Source organism: Mauremys reevesii, linkage group 23 (genome assembly GCF_016161935.1).
Source record: "Mauremys reevesii isolate NIE-2019 linkage group 23, ASM1616193v1, whole genome shotgun sequence".
Lineage (NCBI taxonomy): Eukaryota > Metazoa > Chordata > Testudines > Geoemydidae > Mauremys > Mauremys reevesii.
In genome coordinates, this window is record NC_052645.1 from 1,797,910 (window position 1) to 1,823,765 (window position 25,856).

At 53.4% G+C, this 25,856-nt stretch overlaps 5 non-coding genes across 5 annotated transcripts; 2 read left to right on the forward strand and 3 right to left on the reverse strand.

The window, feature by feature from the left end:
* Window positions 1-3,389: 3,389 nt before the first annotated feature.
* On the reverse strand, window positions 3,390-3,461 carry TRNAG-UCC. The gene has a single exon. It is a non-coding gene; the product is annotated as a tRNA-Gly (tRNA).
* Window positions 3,462-10,732: 7,271 nt separating this feature from the next.
* On the forward strand, window positions 10,733-10,814 carry TRNAS-UGA. The gene has a single exon. It is a non-coding gene; the product is annotated as a tRNA-Ser (tRNA).
* Window positions 10,815-12,523: 1,709 nt separating this feature from the next.
* Window positions 12,524-12,595, forward strand: TRNAQ-CUG. The gene has a single exon. It is a non-coding gene; the product is annotated as a tRNA-Gln (tRNA).
* A 7,604-nt stretch (window positions 12,596-20,199) lies between these two features.
* On the reverse strand, window positions 20,200-20,272 carry TRNAK-UUU. Its single transcript has one exon. It is a non-coding gene; the product is annotated as a tRNA-Lys (tRNA).
* A 3,820-nt stretch (window positions 20,273-24,092) lies between these two features.
* Window positions 24,093-24,164, reverse strand: TRNAQ-CUG. The gene has a single exon. It is a non-coding gene; the product is annotated as a tRNA-Gln (tRNA).
* Window positions 24,165-25,856: the final 1,692 nt, after the last annotated feature.

Below are 25,856 nucleotides of genomic sequence, written 5' to 3' on the forward strand. Positions count from 1 at the left end.
GACACCTGAGCTGGGACCCACCCCCATAGCACTGCTCGAGGGCCTGGGCCTGGGGTGTTCACAGCCCCCTCCTCACCCCTCCCTGAGCCCAGCCTGGCTCCTCACCTGGAACAAAGCAGAAGCGTCCGTCGGCCTCGCTGCTGTCTGAGTCCCAGGTGCTGTTGCTGTCCCATGGGGAGCGGGCCAAGCTGCTGGGGCTGGGAGAGGGATCCTCCACCTCCTGCCCTGGGAAGGCTGGAAGGTCCCCACTGACTGGGCAGGGCGATGCCTCCTGCTGGAAATCGGGGCTGGGCTCCTGGGGCCGCTGCTGCCCACACAAGCCCCGGAGCCACTCTGCCTGGTTCTGCTCCTGGGCTGGGTCCTGCCTGCCCAGCCGCATCCTGGCCCAGCTCCATTTTGGCCTGGCCGGTGCCTCTCCCACCTCGGCGCCTGCACCGGGAGCAGGTTTCCTCTTCCAGAAGGCTGGGCACCTCCACCTCGTGGCCCGGCCGGGAGCTCCTTCCCCGCCAGCGGGGATGGAGGGGCCGCTCTGCTCCTGGGGAAGAGAGACTGCTGAATTGGAATTATTTTGCAAACTGGACACCATTAAATTAGGCTTGAATAAAGACTGGGAGTGGATGGGTCATTACACAATTAAAGCTATTTCCCCATGTTTATTTGTCCCCCTACTGTTACTCACACCTTCCTGTCAACTGTTGGAAATGGACCATCCCGATTATGCCTGCAAAGGTTTTTTCTCCTGCTGATAATAACTCACCTTAACTGCTCACTCTCATTATAGTGTGTATGGCAACACCCATTTTTCATGTTCTCTGTGTATATCTATATATCTTCCTACTGTATTTTCCACTGCATGCATTCGATAAAGTGGATTTTAGCCCACAAAGCTTATGCTCAAATAAATTTGTTAGTTTCTAAGGTGCCACAAGTACTCCTCTTTCTTTTGCAGATAAATTAATGGCGGTTAAGTCCATGAATGGCTATTAGGCAGGCTGGGTAAGGAATGGTGTCCCTAACCTCTGTTTGTCAGAGGGTGGAGATGGACGGCAGGAGAGAGATCACTTGAGCATTATCTGTTAGGTTCAGTCCCTCTGGGGCACCTGGCATTGGCCACTGTTGGCAGATAGGATATGGGGTTGGATGGACCTTTGGTCTGACCCAGTATGGCCATTCTTATGTTCTTATGAAGGGAGAGGCAGTTACCTATGACAAAGTTTCTGTAGTGTAGTGGTTATCACGTTTGCCTAACACGCAAAGGTCCCTGGTTGAAACCAGGCAGAAACATGCTGGCTTGTTTTTCCCAGCTCCTACTGGCCTGTCCATGCTGTTGTAGGAGCAGCAGTGATTTCTATGCTCAAAAGGTCTGTTATACTTCCCCGCTCCCACTTTTGTCTCCTCTCCTCTCTGAATTCCTGTGAAGTGGTTTTCCCTCCCGCGCCTCCTGGAATGCTGGTGGGATGAATGGGCTGGTTGAAGAGCAGAAGAGCTCCCAGGTAGACAAGGTGTCTGGGACGCTAAATAGGCAGCACTCACACACCCAGAGCATGGACACTGCCCAAGGTGGGGTGTGACCAACCAGATGCAGCCAAGTCATCTCTAGTCGCAGGCCATGAGGTGCAGACCCTTAAAAGGGGAAGGGGCCCTGTGCTCAGGAGAGCACTCACAAGCTTGTACCTCCAGTGAATGCCCTTTGCCCGGACCGCCTGGCCAGTGGTTCTCCGTGTTGTATTTCATTGTGACTCAGGAAGACTTACCTTCATCGTACCGTCCATAGCTGCGCTGTGGGACACTTACCTTGCAGAATCCTGACATCTCCAGTGCTGTGCCTGTCCTGGGAGCGTGAGTATGCGAGTGCGAGTGTGACCCCCCCCCAGCTTCTTCTTTTGAGCTTAGCTGTCAGTATAATAAACGTGCTGCTTTCTGCCAAACTCTGTTGGGTCATTAGTTCTCCCTACGCTGACTAGCTGGCCCAATTTTGGGTAACACCTGCAATAAACTCAACCCCTGCATGGCAGAGGGTGGTGAAATGAGCTGAGAAAAAGCCTTGGCATCAGCAGGGGAAAGCTAGAGGATCTTGGCCAGTCACCTTTTGAAGCCTTGTGGTTTGGTCTCCTCTGCCCTTGGAGGTTGGCCGGTGGAGGCCGGCTCTTCCTGCTGCCTCCTCTGTGTGACTTGCCAAAGGAGGGAGTGAGGCGGGAATGGGGCAAAAGAGGAAAGTCGAGCTGAGGAAGGCAGGGCAGAAGCTCAGCGCCTCAGTGTGGCTAAGTGGGGTTAGTAGAGCGCCACCATTCGTTCTGCAAAGCCTGGGGAGGTGCGGTTGGCTGCTGGGAGGTAGAATCCTGTGCCTGCCTCTTGGCTTCCCAGGGGTGGCTACTTGCAGCTCAGGAGAAGAAGGGAGGTTCTGGGTGAAAGGAAGACAAGCAAAGCTCTGGGAGGAAATTTGGATGTGGGGTGCTGGCTCTGCGCTGGGGGAGGGGGTTGAGGTGCAGGAGGGGTGGCGCTTACCCCGGGCACTGTAGCTCCCAAAGTGACCGGTACACACAACCCTCTGGCAGCAGCTCCTAGGTGGGCCATGCCAGGGGGTCTCTGTGTGCCGCTGCCTGCAGGCGCTGCCCCCAGAGCTCCCATTGGCTGCAGTTCCTGGCCAATGGGGGCTGCGGTGTTGGTACATGGGGCAGGGGCAGTGCATGGAGACACCTCTCCCCCACCCCAGGGGATGCTGGGACATGCCGGCCATTTCTGGGAGCGGCATGGACGGATGGAGGCAGAGTGGACAGGGAGTCACCTCAGTGCTGCTGGCACATCTCTGCACACCCATGGGGGGAGGGGAGCAGAGGGCCTCCATGTGCTACCTGGGGTAGGGGCAGTGCACAGAGCTGCCTCCCCTCCCACCAGTACTGGATTTACCATGGCGCAAGTGGTGCCATGGCGCTGGGCCCACGGTCCAGAGGGTGCCCAGCCTGCTCTTCTCCGCCCCCTGCTCTCTTCTGTGGGGGCAGAAGCTTGATGCTGCCAGCTCCTGCTGCAGCAGGGCAGCCTCTGCCCGCAGCCAGGATCCCCTCCCCGGGTCTATTACAGGAGAGGGTGGGTGGGGTGTTTTGGCCTGCAAGGTACAGCAGGTCGGACTAGATGATCACACTGGTCCCTTCTGACCTTAAAGGCTCTGAGTCTAAAAGGGAAGTAAAGGGAAAAAAATTAAAAATCAGTAAAACATTTTAATACCAGGATGACTCCACAACAGCTCACTGTATAGTCCTGCCCCTTTCTTCCTCCACTGGGTGTTTAATGACCTCCTGGGAGTTGGGACATTGATTCTCTCATTCCATTGCTAAAGTGATACATTGTGAGTGAAATTAAACCAATTCCCAGGGGGGAAAACATCACATCCCTGTATTGGCTGGGAATCGAACCCAGGTCAATTGCTTGGAAAGCAGCTATGCTCACCACTATACCACCAATGCAGCTGGTGAGAGTAGCTCTCTTATGTGCCGCTTATGCTTGTCAAGTGACTCACCCACCCCACCCCACACTAAGGAGCTGACCGGAGAAGCTGGAGGCAGCCTGTCAGCTGGGAGCAAAGGCAGGTTCCCAGAGTGACTGACAGATGGGGACATGGGCTCTACATCCCAGCCTGAGGTTGCTCCAACCCCATCTCTGCCCTTGGAGAAGGGAAATTAAAATCAATGACCATAATGGCAGATTTTACCCCAGAAGGAAGGAGACAGCTCCTTTGAAAGCACATTTTGGGTTGGTTCCTGCTACGGACACATGGCTTTGTTGCGGATGATGCCAATCCTTGGGGCTCTGCCCGGAGAAGGAGCCATTCAGGCTGTCACTCAAGTGAAGAAGGGAGATGATTTTTTTGACAGGGACGGCTGCCTCGTCTTACGGGTGTTGGCCTGTCACCTTCTAATCTAGTGGGTGCTTGGTACATGCAGGCAGCCCCTGCTCCGGGGTCTCTCCCGAGGAAATAAAGTTTCTACACACAATCCCAAAGCCTTTCACTGAAAGGAGGGAAAGGAAATGGCCACAAGAGGGAGCGAGGACATAAGGAATGTAACACAACCCGTTCTTAGGGGTAATCCGTTATTTTTTGTAAAGAGCCAAAATTTTTGCTCAGGGTCTAGTCAAGGTCCAGACTGCAGTGTAAATAATAATAAAAAATAACAATAATAAAAATATTTTGGGGTCCATTCAAGAGCGATTTGGCCCACTGTCTGCCTATTGATTACCCCACATTGACTCGGAGAGGTGATTTATCTCCACTCTCTTGGATTTGAAGAGCTGGTTAGTTTTCCCCTGGGTATCCCACCAGGCTGAACATGCCATGCTATCGATGGTGACACTAGGATTGAAGGATGATATCGTATTATAAAAAACTGTAAATAAAGATGTGGTCTGAACGTGAGCGTCCTGTAATGAGAAGCTGGTTCCCCCAGTTCAGTTCCGAATGCTCTGCTAGAAACGCCCCTGGAACCCCGGCACTCCCCAGCAGAAGTGAAAGGAGAAACCCTCACTCTCGGTTTCCTCCCCCCCTCCTCCTCCTGTCCCCCATCCCGCTCAGAAGTGTCCATCGTGGTTGTCGGATTGGCAGTGGGGTCACCCCCAAGTATCGCATCCATCTCCCTGTAAAAACGGCAGGTCGTGGGGGCAGCACCGAGCAGCGGTTTCTCGCGGGCTTTGTAATAGGCACTCTGCAGCTCCTTTACTTTAACCCTGCACTGCAGCACATCCCAGTCATGGCCCCTTTCCAGGATGGCCTTTGATACCTGCCCAAAGGTATCGTAATTCCTACGGCTGGAGCGCAGCTGGGACTGCACAGCTTCCTCCCCCCAAACACTAATGAGGTCCAGCAACTCGCCATTGCCCCATGCTGGGGCTCGTTTGCCGTGTGGAGGCATGGTCACCTGGAAAGATTCACTGATTGCACTCCACACCTGGCTGAGCAAACAGGAAGGGATTTTTAAAATTCCCGGGGCATTTAAAGGGCGGGTCACCTGAGGCCAGGGCAGTAGAGTGCAAACTGATGAGCAGAGTGGCTGAACAGGAATTCTGGGATATCTCCTAATACCCTGGAGGCCAATAACAGCGCTGGTGTGTGGCCACACCTGACGAGCAGCGCTGCATCACCAGTGCTGCACTCGCTACACCCCAAGGCTTTGGCTACACTTGCACTTCAAAGCGCTGCCGCGGCAACACTGCCGCAGCAGCGCTTTGAAGCGCTAAGTGTAGTCAAAGCGCCAGCGCTGGGAGAAAACTCTCCCAGTGCTGTCCGTACTCCACCTCCCTGTGGGGAATAACGTACTGCGCTGGGAGCCGCGCTCCCAGCGCTGGGGCTTTGACCACACTGGAGCTTTGCAGCGCCGCAATTTGCAGCGCTGGAGAGGGTGTGTTTTCACACCCTGCTGCAGTGCTGCAAATTTGTAAGTGTAGCCAAGCCCCTAGTGTACAGCCAGTGCTGCAGCCAGGGGGTTGCAGAACTGGATGTGCCTTGCAGGTGTGGACAGTTACTAAGTTGCAGCGCTGGAAAGCCTCCACCAGCGCTGCAACTCTCAAGCGTAGCCAAGCCCTTAGAGGATTGGAACTGATTTCAGCCGCAGGACATGTTTGCTAGGTTTTTATGCATTTGCACAGGAAAACATTGAGTGTGTCCATTCATTTCAGGGATCCCTATTTAGTGGAGCTCCTGAGCAGACTGGAAATTAAATTATTTTTATTAAAGAAACAGGCTTGTAAGGGAGCACTTGGATTTGAACCAAGCACTACTTGAACGGCAGTCAAACACTCTACCACTGAGCTATACCCCATGACATTTGCGTATGGAACTCCATGATCTTAAGGATTCTGCCTCAGAGAGCTCCTTTTCTATTCCCAGACCACAGGGGTTTAAAAAATGGCGTTTGATTAAACTTTATATACACATGTAGACACCACAGCTTGCACACCCACCAGCATAGCTTCCCCCACTGACATAGCTACCACCTCTCGGGGAGATGGGTTAACTACACGGATGGGACAGCTCTCTCCCCTCCGCTTAGAGCAGCTTCATTATTTATGAATAGGTGGGAAATAACCTCCTGAATGGACAGGAACCAATGTATCAAATATTGCTGTGTCTGCATTCAATATGGGTAACTGGTCATATTGGGCTGGATTAGTAGGAGCGTTGCCAGCAGATCGAGGGAAGTGATTATTCCCCTCTAGTCAGCACTGGTGAGGCCACATCTGGAGCATTGCGTCCAGTTTTCACCCCCCGCCCCCCACTACAGAAACAAATTGGAGAGAGTCTAGGGGAGGGCAACAAAAATGATGAGAGGGCAGGGGACTGACGAGGAGAGGCTGAGGGCAGGGCTGCCCAGAGGGAGGGCAGGGGGGGCAATTTGCCCCAGGCCCTGCAGGGCCCCCAGGAGAATACAGGATTCTATAGTATTGCAACTTTTGTATGGAAGGGGCCCCGGAAATTGTTGTGCCCCAGGCCTCCTGAATCCTGGGGGTGGCCCCTGCCCAGACCGTGGTGCTGTCTCCCCCATCATTCTGCTCCCTCCGAGGCCCCACCTGTGCTCCGCCCTCACTCCCATTTGGCCACTTCCCACCCCTGCTCTTTGGCTGAGGCCTGCTGGTCCACCTTTCGCGCTCCTCTCCTCCCCAGGGCCTCCTCGCCTCTTCACCCCTACCCCAAGGTCTGCCTGCTGCCCCCACCTCTCTGCCCCCTCCCTGAGACCCACCCTGCCCATTGCCCACACCTCTCTGTCCTCCCCTGAGACCTGCCCTGCCCATAACCCACCCCTCTCTTCCCACCCCAGAGACCCACCCGGCCCAACCCCCCCACCTCTCTGCCCCTCCCCAGACTCCTGCCCGGCCCACACCTCGCTGCCCCTTCCCTGAGACCCACCCAGTCCACCACTTTCTTTGGAATAAAAAGCTGAGTTTACTCCAGGGTGAGGAAAGAAAGGAGCCACCAACCCCCTGGCAAAGCTCAGTGCCCCAGAGAAAACCTGCCCCCTGCTATCGCAATCACTGAGGTACTGGGGATATGACGGGAAAGGAACTGTCTGAATGATCAGGGCAGGAAATGGACAACAAGCTACAGCAACATCATTAACCACAAACGCACTCTCCTCATGCTCCAGCCAGAAGGGAACAGAGCAGGAATTCTTGCAGTTCAGCCATGGACACCCTTACACAAGGGCACAGCAGTGGGTGTGTTGTGGAAGCTGGTCTGAGGAAACAACTGGAATTGATCACTCAGTGAGAACAGAACTAGAGTGCAGTGAGAACCACATATCCAGCAAGTAATTGTGGCCAAGTGGTTAAGGCAATAGACTAGAAATCCATCGGTGTTTCCCTGCACAGGTGCAAATCCTGCAACTACAAAGGATGTTGTGGTTCTTTAGTTTCAACGGAGCTGGGTCTTGTCTCACTCTTAAGCTATGTCTACATAAAAGAGTAACATGGCTTTAGTTAAGGTGTTTTAATTGAACAGCTGTTGCATGTCCACCCTATGCCCCTGTGTCACCAGAGCACATCCATGCTAGCATCTCTTGGATTGCCACAAAGAGCAGTGCACTGTGGGTAGCTATCCCACTGTGCAGCTGGCTGCAGGGTGCTTTGGGAAGGGTTTGCAATGCCTCACGGGCTGGTACAGCATCACATGATGCAGGTTTCTATCCCATTGTTCCATGGGCATCTTACTAGATTGCCAGCTGCTTTTCAACTGCAATGTGCGTGGTGGGGTAGAGAGCATGTGTGAGTGGGGGGGAGAGACAGTGTGTGCGTTGCGGAAGAGTGAGTGTGTCGCACACTGTCTCTAAGCTCAGACAGCTGCTGGAAGCAACCAGTCCTGAGGCAGGGGGAGGGGGACAGCCCCGACATCAGCCCCCTTCTCTCACTGGCTCAGCTCAGCACAGCACTCTCTGTCGCACACACTGCTGCCTGATTAGCTCTGTGTCAGGGGGGCTGGAACAGGGGGTTTAGAGGGCCATGGCCCCACCACTCTTTACTGGCTGTTAGGACAAATGAGGGCGGGGGGAGGGTGCAGTCTTGGGGAAGAGGCGTCGGTGGGGGTGGCCTCGGGGGGAGCGGTGGTGTGAGGGGGGGTCCTTAGGGAAGGGGTGTCATGGGGGTGCCACAGTTCAGACAATGGTGCCCCCCCCACTGTAAGGAAGCTTCTGCCGCCCCTGCTCTGTGTTCGCAGAGCGGGAGAGAGCAGCATCCACAGCAGTGATTTGCTGCCTGGGGCTCTGGCAGGGGGGTTTGGGAGGTGATTTAAAGGGCCCAGGGCTCCAGCCGCTGCAGGGAGCCCTGGGCCCTTTAAATCACCAGCCTGGGGAAGCCGGGCCGGTCTGGCATAACATACCGGCTCTTGCCGGTACCCCATACCGGAACATACTGGCTTACTTTCACCTCCAGAAGGTCCTCACATGGATCAATAACTGGTTAAAAGACAAGAAACAAAGGGTAGGAATAAACGGTCAGTTTTCAGGATGGAAACAGGTAACTAGTGGTGTCTGTATTGGGACCAGTACTAGTCAACATATTCATAAACAACCTGCTAAACAGTGAGCTGACAAAATTTGCAGATGATCCAAAACTACCGGCTTGCTTCCTAGAACGAACGCTCCTTGAATGGGGTGATCCACAGGGAATCATAGAATCATAGAACTTAAGATCAGAAGGGACCATTATGATCATCTAGTCTGACCTCCCGCAAGATGCAGGCCACAAAAGCTGACCCACCCACTCCTGAAATAATTCTCCCTTGACTCAGCTGTTGAAGTCCCCAAATCCTGATTTAAAGACTTCAAGTAGCAGATAATCCTCCAGCAAGCGACCCTGCCCCATGCTGCGGAGGAAGGCGAAAACCTCCAGGGTCTCTGCCAATCTACCCTGGAGGAAAATTCCTTCCCGACCCCAAATATGGCGATCAGCTGAACCCCGAGCATGCGGGCAAGACTCTCCAGCCAGACACTCAGGAAAAAGACTTTCAATATCCCAACATTGACCCTTGGTACTAATTACCATTGGTTGCACGTTATTGACCTATTGACTAAATCACGTTCTCCTATCAAACCATTCCCTCCATAAACTTATCAAGCTTAATCTTAAAGCCAGAGAGGTCCTTCGCCCCCACTGTTTCCCTCGGTAGGCTGTTCCAGAATTTCACTCCCCTGATGGTTAGAAACCTTCGTCTAATTTCAAGCCTAAACTTCCCGACTGCCAATTTATATCCATTTGTTCTTGAGGGAGTAGCTCAAACCTCCAAAGTGCCTGGCCAGGGGCAGGACATTGGCCCAGCAAGGGAGGGGTGTGGCAGCGACATCACAAAGGCCTTTTGCAGGACCTCAGACTATTGGTCAAAGGTGGTGGGGAGGTGGTGACCTCACAGAGAGATGCTGACATCAGCCAGGCAGGACAGGGGTGAGGGGCCAGGGAAACCTCAGAGACCCCTGTGGCTTTGCTTCAGCAAGTCTCCTTCTCCAGGTCTCTCTTTGAGGACAGAGAGAGTATTCGGGTTCATGTACATGAGCGCCAGGAGGAACCTCTTTCTCCTTCCCTTTTAGTGATTTTATTAGAAAACAGACGTCCCTGTTTGGAGGGTAAGAGCCTCCTCGAGGTTTGAAACCTGTTCAGTCTGATCCATCTGGTGACAGTTGAAATCTAGGCATGGAAAACAGTTGAATTCTAGGCAAGGAAGCAGAATTTTATTCCACACCTGGATTTTGTCCCTTAGAATCACTGGGGACATTAGGGTTTGTCCATTTTGTTTCACCTTTTCCTCAATCCATCTCTCCCTCCTTTCTCTTCTTCTCTTGCTTCTTTTGTCCTTTCACCTGTTCCCCTCCCAGCACCAGGAGCGTGTGTGTGTTGAGGGGGACTGCTCTGCAGCTCCCACTGTGGGAGGTCCACCCAAAAATGTGGGGCTGAAATAGTGCTCGGGCAGTGATCCCCACCGGTGACCTGGGCCATCCTTTGGGCTCTCTGGTGAAAACCCTCAGCCTCCCGTCCTCAGTCTCTACCCTGATTGGCTGAGCAGGGGGTTGTTGACAGGGAAGAGACTCAGGTCCTTGTTGTTCTCTTTTAAGACCAAGTAAATAAGTCAGAACCAGTTCTATGTTTGATTAATTTTGCTGCTTCTCTGCATTAATTGTCTCTGAGCAGTTCATGATTCCCTTTAAGATTGCAGTGCTCCTCAAATACTTGCTGAATAATTACTGTGCACTGTTGTTGGTCTGGAGCTCACCTGAGAGCACTTTATTCAGGTCATTCAATGTCTGAAATTCAAGATCTGATGGTTAGTTTGAAAATCAGGGCTCTTGGGTCCTATTCCCAACTCTGCCACTGGCTGGCTGTGTGACCTAAGACAAGTTAATTCTCCTTTCTCAGCCTTAGCTTCTCCCTTTTTCAAGTAGGGATAATGATGATCCGCTCCTACCTACCTCACGGTGGGTGGAGGACGGGGATCCATTGGAGAGTGTCACTAGGAGTATCAGAGGGGCCGTGTTAGTCTGGATCTGTAAAAGCAGCAAAGAGTCCTGTGGCACCTTATAGACTAACAGACGTATTGGAGCATGAGCGACTGCACATGGCTAAGCAAAGAGAATAAACCCCAAATCCCCCCCTGTGCTTTGGGAGCCAGGTTTGCCGTGGAAATCCTGTAGTTCAGATGACTTCACACCTGGGCATTGTGATTCTTTACCAGTTTCTCTGGCATTGAGGCAGCTTTGTGCTCACAGCTGTGATGGCCGAGTGGTTAAGGCGTTGGAGTTGAAATCCAATACGGTTCCCCTGCCCAGGTTCAAATCCTGCTCACAGCGAGGCCTGTGTTTTAGCCAGTCCCTCACCCGGGCAACACCTCTGTACAACCCCCTGAGACACTCTCAATTCTCTCCCCACCCCAAGGAAATCCTGTTCTGCTCCTTTCATCGAGATCCCTGGGACACCCCCTCACCCTGTGTCCCTGAGGGGTCAGGCAAACTCTCAGTGCCTGAAGCCTCTGCCACTCACCTGGTGCCCCATAGATCAGCCATAGCCCTGGTTCTGATCCTCTCTCCAGGGTGCGAAAGGAGCCAAGTCAGCAACTCCATGGGAGCTACAGGGCTGCAGAACCAACAGAGCAAAAATAGGTGCTCAGCACCCACTGGCAGCCAGATCCTCCCTCCCCTGCCCCACTACAGGCCTTGCTGACAAGCTCCTCCTCTTCCCCTTCAGCACCTCCCACTTGCCAGTGATCAGCTGTTCAGTGGGGTGCAGGAGGCACTGGGCGGGGAGGGGGAGGAGCAGGGACGGGAAGAGGTTGGGGAGGGAGAGGAATGGGGCAGGAAGGTGCAGGATGGGAATAGAGGGGACAGGGGTGGGAGCTTGGGGGAAGGGGTGGAGTGGGGACAGGGCAGAAAAGGGAGGATTTGTCCTGGGCCCTGCACCCCCTAGGGCCGGCCCTGAAGGGAAGCACTGACTATCACAGTGACAATACAACTGACCAGCATTGCGGGGGAGGCTGAGGGAGATCCGCACTCAAGTGATGCCAGGGTGTTTCAGCAGGGCTCAGCGAGGTTTATGCTTCTCATGGAGGTGGATTACCAGGAGCGCTCCAGCTGCAGAGCCCAGGTGCTCCATGTGCCTTGCCAGTGTGGACACCTCAGGAGTTAGGACCCCTGGGGCTGCTTTAATGGGCTCTAACTTGCAAGTGTAGCCAAGCCCCTAGACTATGTCACTTGTGTGACTTACTTGTGCTATTGTAATAAATACAATAGACGTGCAATGGTCAGAAATCGCACCAGCAGAGAAGTATATTGCAGGGAAACCATAAGGAAATTAAGAGTTTAAATTATCCTGCACATGTCCCACATCCCACTAAAATGAATCCAATCCACAGGGCACATGGGCAGAAGTATCAGTGTCAGGATGCTACATTGTTAGCACAGTAAATGAAGCTGCAAAATAAATGATGTTTAAATGACCTCACTCTATTTTTTACAATCCTGTGTTAAGAGGTAATAGATACAGATGGACACCAGGCAGGGTCGTTTGGAGGACGAAGACTTTATGCTTCCATCCCCCACCACTGTCAAGTTTTAGCCAATTAGGACAAGTCAGCAAATAAGAACAACCTCAGGTCTCAGTAACTGCTACAGGTAGCAAAGTCCTACAGGGAGCAGTTTCTGGCACTACACCTGTGCAGCTCTGCTCCCCGGCTCTTCTCGGGCTCCTGCTCTCTCCTTAGCTCCGCCCCACTCTGGCCCAGGCAGGTCTAGCTCCCACGGAGGATGGGACCCCCCTGGCCTGGTGACTCCCTCATTACACTGCCTGGCCTGTCAGTGCGGCTAACTTGGAGCTTTGGCCTCTCCCCATTGCCCAGGGGACTGTCAGTCTCAGGTTCCTGATTTCCCATTGGCCCTTCCCCCTTCTACTGGGACAGGGAACTAGCCAACCAAAATCCCCACTAAGCTTTAATAAGGGGCCAACAGTCCCTTACTTGAGCAGGCCCCATAAGGGTCACTGATGGCCAGAGAAGGCAGAATGAGCTGGTCCCATGGTGTAATGGGCAGCACTCAGGACTCTGAATCCTGCAATCTGAGTTCAAATCTCAGTGGGACCTTGTGGTAAAGCCCTGGAGCTCACACTGCTCCACTTCCCTGTCTCCAGCTGTACAAGCACCATTTTTTCCCCTCCTGCTGGATGGGTCAGGGCTCTAGAACTGACACCTGAGGGTTGGGATTCTCATGGCTTCACCTGGTGCCCACAAGTCTGGCACTTGCCACTGTGCTTGAAGGAAGCAGGGCTGGGCAGGTGGGAGCCCAGCACCTCTCCTCCTCTGGGCACCTAGAGCAGAGGCGGCTGGTGCTGACAGCTCCAAGGGAAGGCTTAAAAGCCACAGAGGCCAGGGCAAGAGGAGGGGAGGACCATGCCTATGTGTGGCCAGCAGACAGCCACAGGGCCAGCCTGCTCCCTGCTGTGCTGAACCCCACTGAAGGCCACCCACAGACCAGCATGCAGGGCGGCTGCTGATGCTCTGTGGCCAACATCAGAAGAGGGTAGGAAAGCAGGGCCAGCCCCCCTGGTGGCACCTTAGACACTAACACGTTTCTTAGGTTCTGTTGCCATCATGTGGCCATTTCATTTCACTTCTTATTGTTAAAAGGTTTGGGTACTTCAATGAGGCTAATCATCTAGTGGAACAAGCTCCGCGAGGGACGTGGTTAATTCCCCATCACTGCTCTGTGTAAATGAAGACCGCAGCTCTTGCTGCAAGACACCTGGTGTGTGGGTGTCCCTGTTCCCCCTTCAGAACCTCTGGTACATGGTGCTTCCCTCCTCCCAGTTCAAGGTCCCCATCATGTGGGTGCTTCCATCCAGGATCTCCGGTGGGTGTCTCTGTCCCCCACCCCATGAACTAGCTCCAGTGTGTGGTTTCCCCTGCCTGCCCCCATCCGGGATCTGTGGGTATCTCTGTTCCCCTTTTCAAGATCCATGTGGCAAGGGGGCATCCCTCCCCCCAAGTCAGAATCCCCAGCGTGTGGGTGCTCCCATCCTCCCATCCAGGCTCTGCGGGGGGTGTCTGTATAAAAAGAGACTGTGTCTCACTGTCTTGCCCAGGCTACACTACAGGGGCTATTCACAGGCGCGATCCCACTACTGATCAGCACGGGAGTTTTGACCTGCTCCGTTTCCGACCTGGGCCGGTTCACCCCTCCTTAGGCAACCTGGGGACCCCAAGCTTCCCCAGGATCACCATATTGATGCCAAACTTAGTGTGGACACCTGATCGACACAGCCCCCTGCAGCCCAGAACTCTTGAGCTCAAGCGATCCGCCAGCCTCAGCCTCCCCAGGAGCTGGGATCACAGGCACCAGCCACGGGGCCCGGCTGGTTACATTGTCTCCCGCTTCCAACTTCAGGCTCAGCCTGGGAGCTCTGCGCTCAGAGCGGGTGGAAGTGGAGCCTGGAACTGAGCTGATACGCTGAGGGTTATTTGCACTGTGCGTTTCACATGGAGGTGAAAACACGGGGCACAGATCTTTGAGCACAACCCTCGTCCTGAGGAATGGGGGAGGGGCTGCATAAAGAGATACCAGCTCTCCCTGGCGGGGCTGCAGTGGCTCTTCACACGGTCAGTCCCACTGCCAATTGGTACCAGAGTTTTGAAAGCCTCCTTTCCTGGGCTGGCCTGGTTCCCCTCTCTCTAGGGGGACTGGCGACCCCAAACTTCCCAGAAACCATCACAGCGAGGCCAACCTAAGCACAGACACCTGCTCAGCACCCCGGGGTGCAGCCCTGAACTCCGGCAATCAGCTACGTTCAGCTGCCCACCCAACAAGCATTACACGCAGGAGCCTTCGTGCCCCGCGTGTTCACGTCCCTCCCAGCGCCAGCTTCAAACTCCGCTGCTCAGTTCTAAGCTTTGGCCACACGGGGGCAGCCTGGAGCTCAGCCAACGTCTCCCGGTGCTGGTTGCGTTTCCCGCTCCTCGTGGCAGGTTCACACCCCGCAGGCAGATCTCTGAATCGGAGCCGAACCGTTCCCCAAATCCAGCGCTTTAGCAGCAGCTTTGCTAGGAAAGCGCTGACGTCCCCACGTAAAGTAAGAGCCAGAGCGCTGTGTCCAGGATCTTCTATTGGGCCCCTCACCGTGGTGTCTGTCAGGCGCAAGGGGAAACCAGGGAAATGTTTTCATGGCGTTTAAGGGCAGAAGGGGCCATTAGCTCAGCTAGTCTGACCCCGAATAACACAGAATTACACCATGACACACATTGATCCCACTGACCTTAGACAGATCAAAGCGTTTCAGCCCTCAGGAAGGAGGCTAAACTGGGTGCCAGAGGCAGCGAACAAGGAGCCCCCAAGGCAATGGCAGGGAACTGACAAGGTGAAATATGCCCAGATGATCCCAGCAGGCGACCCACCCCCATGCTGCAGAGCTGGGAGTCCCTGTTCCTCCTGCCCTTAAGAATCTCTGGTGGTAAGTGGGTCCCCCCCGTTCCCCAGATATGAATCCTCCATGGGATTTCCCTGGCTTCACCTCCAGATAAGAACATTCTGTGGAGGGAGTGGGAGGAAGGTTGTCTGGCAGAGATGTAAAGGGGGACTGTGTCTCCCTGTCTGGCCCAGGCTCCTGGGAGGAAGTGATCTCAGTGTGTCTGGCTGTCTCCATTCCTCCCACCCATAAGAATCCCTGGTGTGTGGGTGCACCCTATACCATTAAGGATCTCTGGTGGGTGGGTGTCTCTTCCCCTAGTCAGGATCTCTGGGGCGTGGCTGTATAAAAAGAGACTTTGACTCACCCAGGCTGGGCTGCCATCATGGAACATACCAGGTCCTTCTGTGGAGGGTTTGCGTTCCTCCAAGGACTTGATCTCAGTGTGTGTGGGTGTCCCTGTCCCTTCAACGCTTAACAATCCCCGGTGCGTGGGTGCGCTGGGCCCCATTACAATCCCCTCTGTCTTACCCCCCATGAGGGATCCGGTGGATGTGGGTGTTCTCCAAGCTACTGTGGGTGTCTGGTGCCCCTGTCCCTCCTGCTTAATAGTGGAGTGTGTGGGTGTCCCCCCGCCCATTAAGGATCCGTGTTGTGTGGATGCCCCCGTTCTTCTCATTAAGAATGGTGCAACGGAGCATATGGGTGTGTCCCCCACCCCATGAACTAGCTCCCGTGTGTGGTTCCCCTGCCCCCATCCAGGCTCTGTGGTGTGTGGGTGTCTCTGTTCCTCTTTTCAAGATCCGTGTTGCAGGGGGGTGTCCCTCCCCCCAAGTCAGAATCCCCAGCGTGTGGGTGCTCCCATCCCCCCATGCAGGCTCTGCGGGGGGGGGGGGGAGGGAGGTCTAAAAAGAGACCATGTCTCACTGTCTCACCCAGGCTATGCTGCAGGGGCTATTCACAGGTGCGATCCCACTACTGATCAGCACAGGAGTTTTGACCTGCTCCATTTCCAACCTGGGCCAGTTCACCCCTGCTTAGGCAAACTGGGGACCCCCAGCTTCCCCAGGATCACCATATTGATGCTGAACTTAGTGTGGACACCTGATCAGCACAGTCTCCTGCAGCCCAGAACTCCTGAGCTCAAGCGATCCGCCAGCCTCAGCCTCCCCAGGCGCTGGGATCACAGGCACCAGCCATGGAGCCCAGCTTGTTTTGCAGCCTGGCAGCTGGAGCTTTAAACTCTGCTTGTGAGCTCTGTGCCTTGGCCAGACAGGGACAGTCTGGAACTGGGAAATGCTCCTTCTCCCCCAGCCCCCGTCTCATGTCGAGCTGCAGGTGCCGCTGTCCTCCCAGGTAAGATCCCGGATGTTTCGGTGCCCCCATCCCCCGCCCAGGTGTCCGGGTACCTCTGCCCCCCATACAGAATCCTGGATGTGTGGGTGTCCATCCCTCTGCAGAGGATCCCAGAGTGTGGATGCCCTTGTCCCCCTCTAAAACATCCTGGGTGTGTGGGTGCCACTCCCCCCCCCAGCAGATCTCTGGTGGGTGGGTCCCCAGGGTGTGAGTGCTCCCATCCCCCGATACAGGCTGGGGGGGGGCGTATAACTGGCTCTCCCTGTCCTGCCCCGGCGGTGCTACAGCAGCTGTTCACAGGGGCAGCAACCCCACTGTCACCCTGCAGCTTTAACCTGCTCCAGGGGTGACCTGCTTCACCCTCCTGTGGGAGCCCGGGGACCCCAAACTGCCCAGAATCACCTGATTGATGCCGAGCTTAGCACAGACACGGGCTCAACATGGCAGGGTGCAGCCCTGAGCCCTGACAATCAGCTTCCCTCCGCCTCCTGCTGCACAGCGAGGGTCAGATCTCTGAGTGCAGCCAGATCCCTCCCCAAACTGAACATTGAAGCAGCAGCTCCCATTGGAAAGATCAGGATTTTTGCCTTTAAAAACAAGGGAAATGTCTGCAGCGAGAAACTGAAGAAGCTCAATTGATTTCATTGACTCCATGAATGTTCCTCTGTGTCCCCCTAGGAGTCATGCCCCACTTTTTGGGGACCACTGAACCCTACTTGCTAATCAGGGGCTAGTGATGCCAAAGCCCAGGGAAAGGGAGAACAAGTGCGGGGACCCCAGCACTGGAGCCATGTGAAGGGGCTGCAGGAGAGGGGCAATGGCTGGTGGCCCAGGGAATTAAGGGCAAATGGGGCACAGGAGGGGGCAGGAGTTAGGGGTGAAGGAGGTGCAAGGGCTGGGAGTGCAGGAGCTAGCGGTAAAGGGGGAGTGGGGATCGTCCAGGGGCAATGGGGAAGTGCCAAAGTACAAGCTTTGCCCAGGGCACCATTTTCCCTAATGCTGCTCTGAGCAAACAATTGGAAATGACCCTTCAGTGAGACCAGAACCATAGTGTAGAAAAGCCCCTTTGTTAAATGGTGGGGGCTGAGGGCTTAGGGAGATGGGTTAAAAAGCTACAGGCATTTGTCTGTGGATGTTTGATTCTTGCCTGCTGGGCAAGGCTGGGGTGTGGTGTCTCCATGGCTGCACTTTCAGTGTCTGATCTGCCACAGGGAGCCAAGTCTAGACATACTCAGAGGCTCTGTGCCAGGGTTTCTCAAACTTCCTTTCACTGCAACCCCCTTCTGCCAAAAAAAAAACAACTTACTACCTGACCCTAGAAAGACGCACCAAGCCCCTCTACACTGAGCACAGGCAGGGGAGACAAAGCCTGAGCCCTGCCCCAGTTAGGGGAGGGCAAAACCAGAGCTTGAGGGATTCAGCCCTGGGTGGTGGGGCTCAGACTTTTGGTTTCAGCCCCAGGCACCAACAAGTCTAATGCCAGCCCTGGTGACCCCATTAAAACAGGGTTATGACCCACTTTGGGGTCCTGACTCTCAGTTTGAGAACCACTGCTCTAGGCTGAGGGGAAAGAGTTTTCCTGTGGGTGCAGTTAGTCCACTTCCCAAGAGGTGGCAGCTATGTCAGTGGGAGAAGCTATATCGGTGGGTGTGCAAGCTGTGGTGTTTGCCACATTTAAGAAGTTTAATCAAACCCCATTTTTAAAACCACCTGTGGTCTGGGAATGGCAAAGGAGCTCGATGAAGCAGGGTCTGTCCTTCAAAGTGCTGGAGATCACGATTCCATACTCCTGTTGTCATGGGGATATTGCTCAGTGTTAAAGTGCTTGAGTGCAGTTCACGTAGTCCTCAGTTCAAACCCCCGTGTTCTCTTATAACCCTCTTTCTTTTTTTAAAAAAAAGGAAAACATTTTCATTTCCATTCTCCATTATGTTCAGGGGCTCCTCTATACAGGAGTGCTTGATATCAATGTAAACACTCAACATTTCGCTGTCCAAATGCATAAAAACCTAGCAAAGCTGTCCATCCGCTGAAATCAGTTCCAATCCTCTAAGTGTCTAGTTTATGTTTTCATCAGTTAAACAAAGGTATCATATAAAAGTACATTTGCAGATCCCTCTTCTCCAGGAGCTGTGTTGTGCAGAAGAACAAGAACCACATTTAGGCTTTGGCTACACTTGCATTTCAAAGCGCTGCCGCGGCAGCGCTCCCGCGGCAGCGCTTTGAAGCGCTAAGTGTAGTCAAAGCCCCAGCGCTGGGAGAAAACTCTCCCAGCGCTGTCCGTACTCCAGCTCCCTGTGGGGAATACCGGACAGCGCTGGGGCCGCTCCAGCGCTGGGGCTTTGACTACACTGGCGCTTTGTAGCGCCGCAATTTGCAGCGCTGCAGAGGGTGTGTTTTCACACCCTGCTGCAGCGCTGCAAATTTGCAAGTGTAGCCAAGCCCCCAGTTGCAGTTCAGGAATCTGATGACCAAAGAGCCACGAAGTGTTCTGAGGGCTGGAGAAAAATGCCTTCCTGGTGTTGGGAGGGGAACAGGAGAAAAGACAAAAGAAGCAAGAGACAAAGAGAAAGGAGGGAGGGATGGATGGAGGAAAAGGTGAAACCAAAAGGACAAACCCTAATGTCCCCAGTGATTCTAAGGGACAAAATCCCAGGTTCGGAATAAAATTCTGCCTCCTTAAGCTCGTGTTTTCCATGCCTAGAATTCAGTGGTCACCAGATGGATCAGACTGAACAGGTTTCAAACCTCGAGGAGGCTCTTACCTTCTAAACAAGGTCGGCTGGTTTCTTGTAAAATCACTGAAAGGGAAGGAGAAAACTCGAAAGAGGTTCCTCCTGGCGCTCACGTCCGTGAAGCCGAACACTCCCTCAGTCCTCAAAGAGAGACCTGGAGAAGGAGACTTGCTGAAGCAAAGCCACAGGGGTCTCTGAGGTTTCCCTGGCCCCTCGCCCCTGTCCTGCCTGGCTGATGTCAGCATCTCTCTGTGAGGTCACCACCTCCCCAACACCTTGGACCAATAGTCTGAGGTCCTGCAAAAGGCCTTTGTGATGTCACTGCCACACCCCTCCCTTGCTGTGCTAATGTCCTGCCCCTGGCCAGGCACTTTGGAGGTTTGAGCTACTCCCTGTGGATCACCCACTCAAGGAGCGTTCGTTCTAGGAAGCAAGCCGGCTAGACAGGAAAACATCAGACGCTGCTCCCAATGCTACACTCAGTTTTTCAGAAATTAGTCGACTTTATGGCCAGAAGAGACAACTAGAGCATCTTATTTGACCCCCTGCATATCACAGGCCTCCTGTATGACACAATAGCTACTTTTGGGGCAAACACATTCCAGAAAGGCGTCTAGTCTTCATTAAATGATATCAAGAGATGGAGAATCCACCACTTTCCCAAGAAGACATTTTTCTCCAGCCCTCAGAACATTTGGTGGCTCTTTGCTATTGAACGAGCTCAACCTGTTTAGCTTATCAAAAGAAGATTGAAAGGTGATTTCATTGAAGTGTTGAAGGGCCTTAATGGAGAGAAAATATTGGGTATGAAAGGGCTCTTTAATTGAGCAGAGAAAAGCATAACAAGACCCAATGGCTGGAAGGTGAAAAGAGACAAATTCATATTACTACTAAGGCACAAATATTCAACAGCGAGGATGATTCATGACAGGAACAAGCTGCCAAGGAATGTGGTGGATTCTAATTCTAATTCCTTATGAATATTCTGTGTGTTTGTGTGTGCAGGGGAGGAACATGCCATATGCCCAGAGGACTTTATTCCTCCAGCCTGCAAGGACAGAGGGGATGTCAATGAGTTGCTCCTTCAATCCCCCCCCCGAAAGGCCCTTCTTAGGAAAGGCAAAATCCTGGAGAGAAAGAGTAACACTGAACAAGACTCCAGAAAGACAGATTTTTATACTCACAGTGAGAAGTTTTTCACCTGACCAGGGACTTGAACCCTGGACTCTCAGATTAAAAGTCTGATGCTCTGCCAACTGAGCTAGCCAGGCTCACATAGGAAAAGTACAAGTTGGTGCAGAGGTGAAGCTAGTCAAGAAAAAGCGAGATGGCCACAATAGGGGAAACCTGCTGCTCTCTCTCTCTTCCCAGCCCTGGCCTGGCTGGGTATTAGTGCTGGTTAAAAAGACGGGAAAATATCGGCATCTACCAGCCTTTCATAGCTGTAGAAGACTCAGGCACAATACAGAGGTGCCCATCTGCAAGTGCCAAATGGTTGGATTGGCTAATGCAGCCTGTAGACGTCCAGGGCACTCTGGGATATAGAGCCAAGTGTCCATCACCATCATCATTTCAAAGGGATAATGATAATGGTAGCAAGGTTCACAACTGACTCAGCAGTTGCATACAAAGGTGCACGTTTGGCAGTTACATTGTCTCAGGTTGGCCACCCCGGTCTAGATGTAGAAGTTACAACATTTAAACTTGAAAGAGGGGCCAATTTCCCCATCATTTCCCACCTTTACATCCAAACACGATGAAGGTAGCAGATAGAGCCAGAGCAGGTTGTCTATGGGACCAAGTATATGCAGAGTATCCTCGACAGAGGTTTGTTCAACCTGTTCTTAAAAACCTCTGAGGACAGAGACACCACAGACGCCTTTGGGAGCCTATTCCAGAGCTTAACTGCACTCAGAGTCTGACATTGGTGAAGTAGGAGGCTGAGAAAAACAACACTGGCTGTCAGAAAAAAACAACCCTTCATGGTGCTTTAAGCAGTAGGTTCTGGTGTTTTAACAGCCATGGCCTGGGTTCAATTCCCCCTAAAAACCAGAAGTTTTTCAATGAAAATCTCCATTCATTTTGCATTTGAAATGGAAAGGAAAAGAGGGCTTCTTGTCCTTATCAACAAGGCAAAGAATGGCTTTTTGCTCAGTAAATATTTTTAAAAGGCGCTGACTTGACCTGAAGATCTCATTTCATTTGTATTTACAATGGAATGATTCTCTCTAGGATAGACAGAAATTCTTCAGCTAGACTCGGATTCCACGGGAATACGAGAAGCGATTGTGTCTAACACCAGCCTTTTTTTGGACAACAGTGATGTCCAGGTTTTCCATGGACATTTCCCTTCCAGCACCTCAGGCCCCATCCAACAATACAAGAAACTGAAATGCACAGAAAGTTTCTCACCATAGGATTCAGTGACCAGGCCGGGGGGAAAGTTTTGCCATTTGAAGATATTTGAATTCCCTCCAGCTTGTCTCCTACAAATGCTGAATAGTTGGTGGTGTAATGTTACAGGAGAGGTTGAAATTAGGCTATTTCGTCAGATAGAAGACAGTGATTGTGTCAGGAGTGGGATGTGAATGGAGCCTAGTGCAACAAATGACAGTGTTAGGGGGCTTATTCCATCACCCTCTCACTTCCCTGGTCCTTCTCGCATGACCAGAGAGCAGCAATACCCGAAGTCCAAAGGCGCAAACAATTCGATGTTTATTGGGGTGAACGTCCAGCAAGCATGATTCCAGTTTCCTTCCTTAGTTTCCCCTTCCCAGCTCTGACACCAAAGAGCCTTGCCTGTGTCCCTGTTTCTGTTCCCATCCCCTGTTCCCATTTCCCCCTGTAGCAAAACATGATCCCAATTCCCCCATCCCCAGTCCCTGTTCCCATTTCCCCCCCCCTTCCTGATTGACTGCAGACTATATACTAAAACCTGAGTTCTGCTTAGCTATGCCTTAACCAATCATTTTACTGAAATGTAACTAACCAATCCTAATATACTGTAACGTGATTATCTAACCAATTATATTCCACCACCTTCATTGGTTTACACCCAACAAAATTAATTATACAGCAGACAGAAACAATCACAGAACCAGACTGAGACCATGCAAATAAACATACAAAACAATACAGAAGGGAGGATTTCACAACTACATCTATACAGACATAAGGGTTTTCCAGCTGTGTCTATTGATAAGTGAGTTCTTGCCAGACAGGATGCTACCAAACTAAGTTTCCCTTTCTCTGGAGGTGATGGAATATCAGGGCAGGATTGTATTCCTCACAGCCCAATCGCACCTTATTTCAATGTGACTAGTTGGGAATGTGAGGATGTGACCATACACTTCCCAGCTTATGGCTGCCTTTGCTGCTTAGCCGAAGAACCAGGCCTCAGACTGTCACAGTAAGAGAAGGCCATTACACAGACAGACAGTGATTTTTTATTCTTTCTTTTATACCTTTATAACTAGCTAAGTGATAAAAATACACCTAAATTCTTAAAGTACAGGCCTGAATATCTGTATCCTAACAGTCCTCGAGGTCAGGCAGCCTCTGGGTAAGGGGGTGGGGACTCAGATCCTTTCTCTGGCCAATTCCACCATGGTCGTGTATAAACCAGGGAGGTTCCCCACAATAGCCAGACCAGAGGGTTCCCCTTTACCCTTATGCTCTGTCCTCATTGCTTCTCTCTCTCCCTTCCCCCCATCTCTGCTGCTCCCCCTCTGGGCTTTCTCAGCACCTGGCCCCACAGCACTTCCTGGCAGCCAGAGACTGCGCTATCTGCACCTGCTCCTGTGGATGTGGCCTCTCTCCTGATTGCTAAGGAAAGGAACCTTTCCAGGAAATGGCCACAGCTTCTGGGAATCCCTGTGTGGCTGTCAACAGAATTTGGGTCCTGGCACACAAGGCAACTTAAAAGCTGAGCATCCAGACAGGGGCTTAACCCCTGGACCCTCAGATTAAGAGCCTGATGCTCTACCAACTGAGCTACCTGGGCTTGTTAGGAAACACCTTCACCATTCACCACAAGAATGAGCAGGCAGGCAAAGTGGGGGCAAAAAAAGTCCCAGGAACCCCTCCTCTTTTTCTGCACAGCCACTGCCTGTCAGCAGGATTCCTCCTCCTCCTCAGGGAGACTAAATCTCTGTGCCTAGACACCGGTCCATCCACTGCACCTCAATCCCCGATGCCCGAGCCTCCCTGCCAAAGCCCTGCACCTGGCCCCATACAATTAAGTCTCACGTCTCGCTGGGAACTCGACTTCTTGTGCCCAGAGTGTCTCGGCCCCCTCAGCAGATGACCTGAGAAACACAGTGTCTGGCTTTTCCAAAGAAGAGCTTAGACCCCTTCATCATGTGGCCTAAAGGATAAGGCATCTCCCTGTGGATCGGATGATTCAGGATTTGAGTCCCCTCGTGGTTGTGCTCACTTTGTGCTGAACGTCCTGCTCCCTTCAGGGCTGGAACCTCTTCTTGGCCACTCAGGCCAATGCTCTGGCTTCAGCTAGAGCCCCAGGAAGGAGTTGAGGGTGGGTGTCACAAAGGCTGGGGCATGAGCCCCAGGTGCTTCCAGTCTCGCCTTTGCCATTCCTGACTTGCCAAAGAAAATGGGCGGCTCCACTGCCAAATTGAGCACCCTCAGAGGCCCAGCCCTGCTTTCCTACCTTCTTCTGATGTTGGCCACAGAGCATCAGCAGCTGTCCTGCAGGGGTTTGGCATGGTAGGGATTCTCTGTGGCTGTCTGCTGGCCACACATAGGCATGGTCCTCCCCTCCTCTTGCCCTGCCCTCAGTTGCTTTTAAGCCTTCCCTTGGAGCTGTCAGCACCAGCTGCCTCTGCTCAAGGTGCCCAGAGGAGGAGAGGTGCTGGGCTCCTGCCTGCCCAGCCCTGCTTCCTTCAAGCACAGTGGCAAGTGCCAGACTTATGGGCACCAGGTAAAGCCATGAGAATCCCAACCCTAAGACACCAGTACCCAGCTCTAGAGCCCTGACCCACCATAGCCAGAAGGGAAAGACTTGTTCTCCTACAACTGGAGACAGGGAAGTTGAGCACTGCGAGCTCCAGGGCTTCACCACAAAGCAACACAAGGTCCCACTGAGATTTGAACTCAGATTGCAGGATTCAGAGTCCTGAGTGCTGCCCGTTACACCATGGGACCAGCTCCTGCTGCTTTTTCTGCACATTGGTGACCCTCACGGGACTGGCTCATGTAAGGGACTGTTGGCCCCTTACTAAAACTTAGTGGGGGTTTTGGTTGGCTAGTTCCCAGTCCCAATAGAAGGGGGAAGGGCCAATGGGAAATCAGGACCCTGAGACTGACAGTCCCCTGGGCAATGGGGAGAGGCCAAAGCTCCAACTTAGCCGCACTGACAGGCCAGGCAGTGTAATGAGGGAGTCACCAGGCCAGGGGGTCCCATCCTCCGTGGGAGCTGGACCTGCCTGGGGCAGAGTGGGGCGGAGCTAAGGAGAGAGCAGGAGCCCGAGAAGAGCCGGGGAGCAGAGCTGTGCAGGTGTAGTGCCAGAAACTGCTCCCTGTAGGACTTTGCTACCTGCAGCAGTTACTGAGACCTGAGGTTGTTCTTATTTGCTGACTTGTCCTAATTGGCTAACACTTGACAGTGGTTTCTCTAGCAAAGGCCAGTCTCTGGCCCCTTGGTCCAGACATCCTGATTCACATCAGGCTGGGGTGACCAGTTGTCAAAGATGAAATATTGGGACGCGGAGGGCGGAGCAAAAAAAAAAAGCCAGAGGCTCCCCCCACACAGCCAGGTGGCAGTGGCACAGCCCCGTCTCCACCCAACTCTCGGCTCCGACCCCCGATACACCCCCAGCTCCCCCATCCCCTCACTCCTGGGCCCAGCCTGGGCTCCGAGCTCTGCAGCCGAGCCGTACTCCAGGTCCCTCCTGCAGCTCCCGGGCAAGGGGCGAAACAGGCAGCCGGGCCCAGGCCCTCCTGGCAGGAGCGTGTCTGCCCCACATGTGTCTCCGCCCCCCACCCACATGGGTCCTGTCCGCTCCGCACTGCCCCCAGCCCCACTGCGCTGCCCCGCAGGCTCCAGGGCTGGAGCAGCCTCCGTGCTGCGCTCCCGGCCATGGCCATGGCCCGTGTGCAAACCTGGGAGGGAGGAGGATGCTGCCTGCTTGGGGAAGAGGCAGGGCCAGGGCGAGGATTTGGGGAGGGATCCAATGGGGCAGTGAGGGGTGGGGCTGGGGGCAGGGCCAGGGTGGGGATTTGGGGAGGATCAATGGGAAGGAGGGGCGGAGTCGGGGGCGAGTGTCCCTCCGGGCTCTGCATTTGTGCCGGAGCAGAGGGCAAAATTTTTTGTTTGTCCACTCTCCTGACCAAACATCGGTCGGGACGCGGGACAAACAGGCAAATATCGGGACAGTCCTCATAAAATCGGGACGTCTGGTCACCCTACATCAGGCTTCAAGTTGAGAATCATTTCCCCTTCCCGCTCTGTGGGAGGGGAGACTTTTAAACGCGCTCTCTGTGCGACTGCACATGGCTAAGCAAAGAGAACAAACCCAAATCCCCCCTGTGCTTTGGGAGCCAGGTTTGCGGTGGGAATCCTGTAGTTCAGATGACTTCACGCCTGGGCATTGTGATTCTTTACCAGTTTCTCTGGCATTGGGGCAGTTTTGTGCTAACAGCTGTGATGGCCGAGTGGTTAAGGCGTTGGAGTCGCAATCCAGTAGGCGGGTTCAAATCCTGCTCACAGGAAAGCCTGTGTTTTAGCAGGTGTCTCACGGGGGCAATACCTCTGTACAACCCCCTGAGACACTCTCAATTCTCTCCCCACCCCAGGTAAATCCTGTTCTGCTCCTTTCATAGAGATCCCTGGGACAC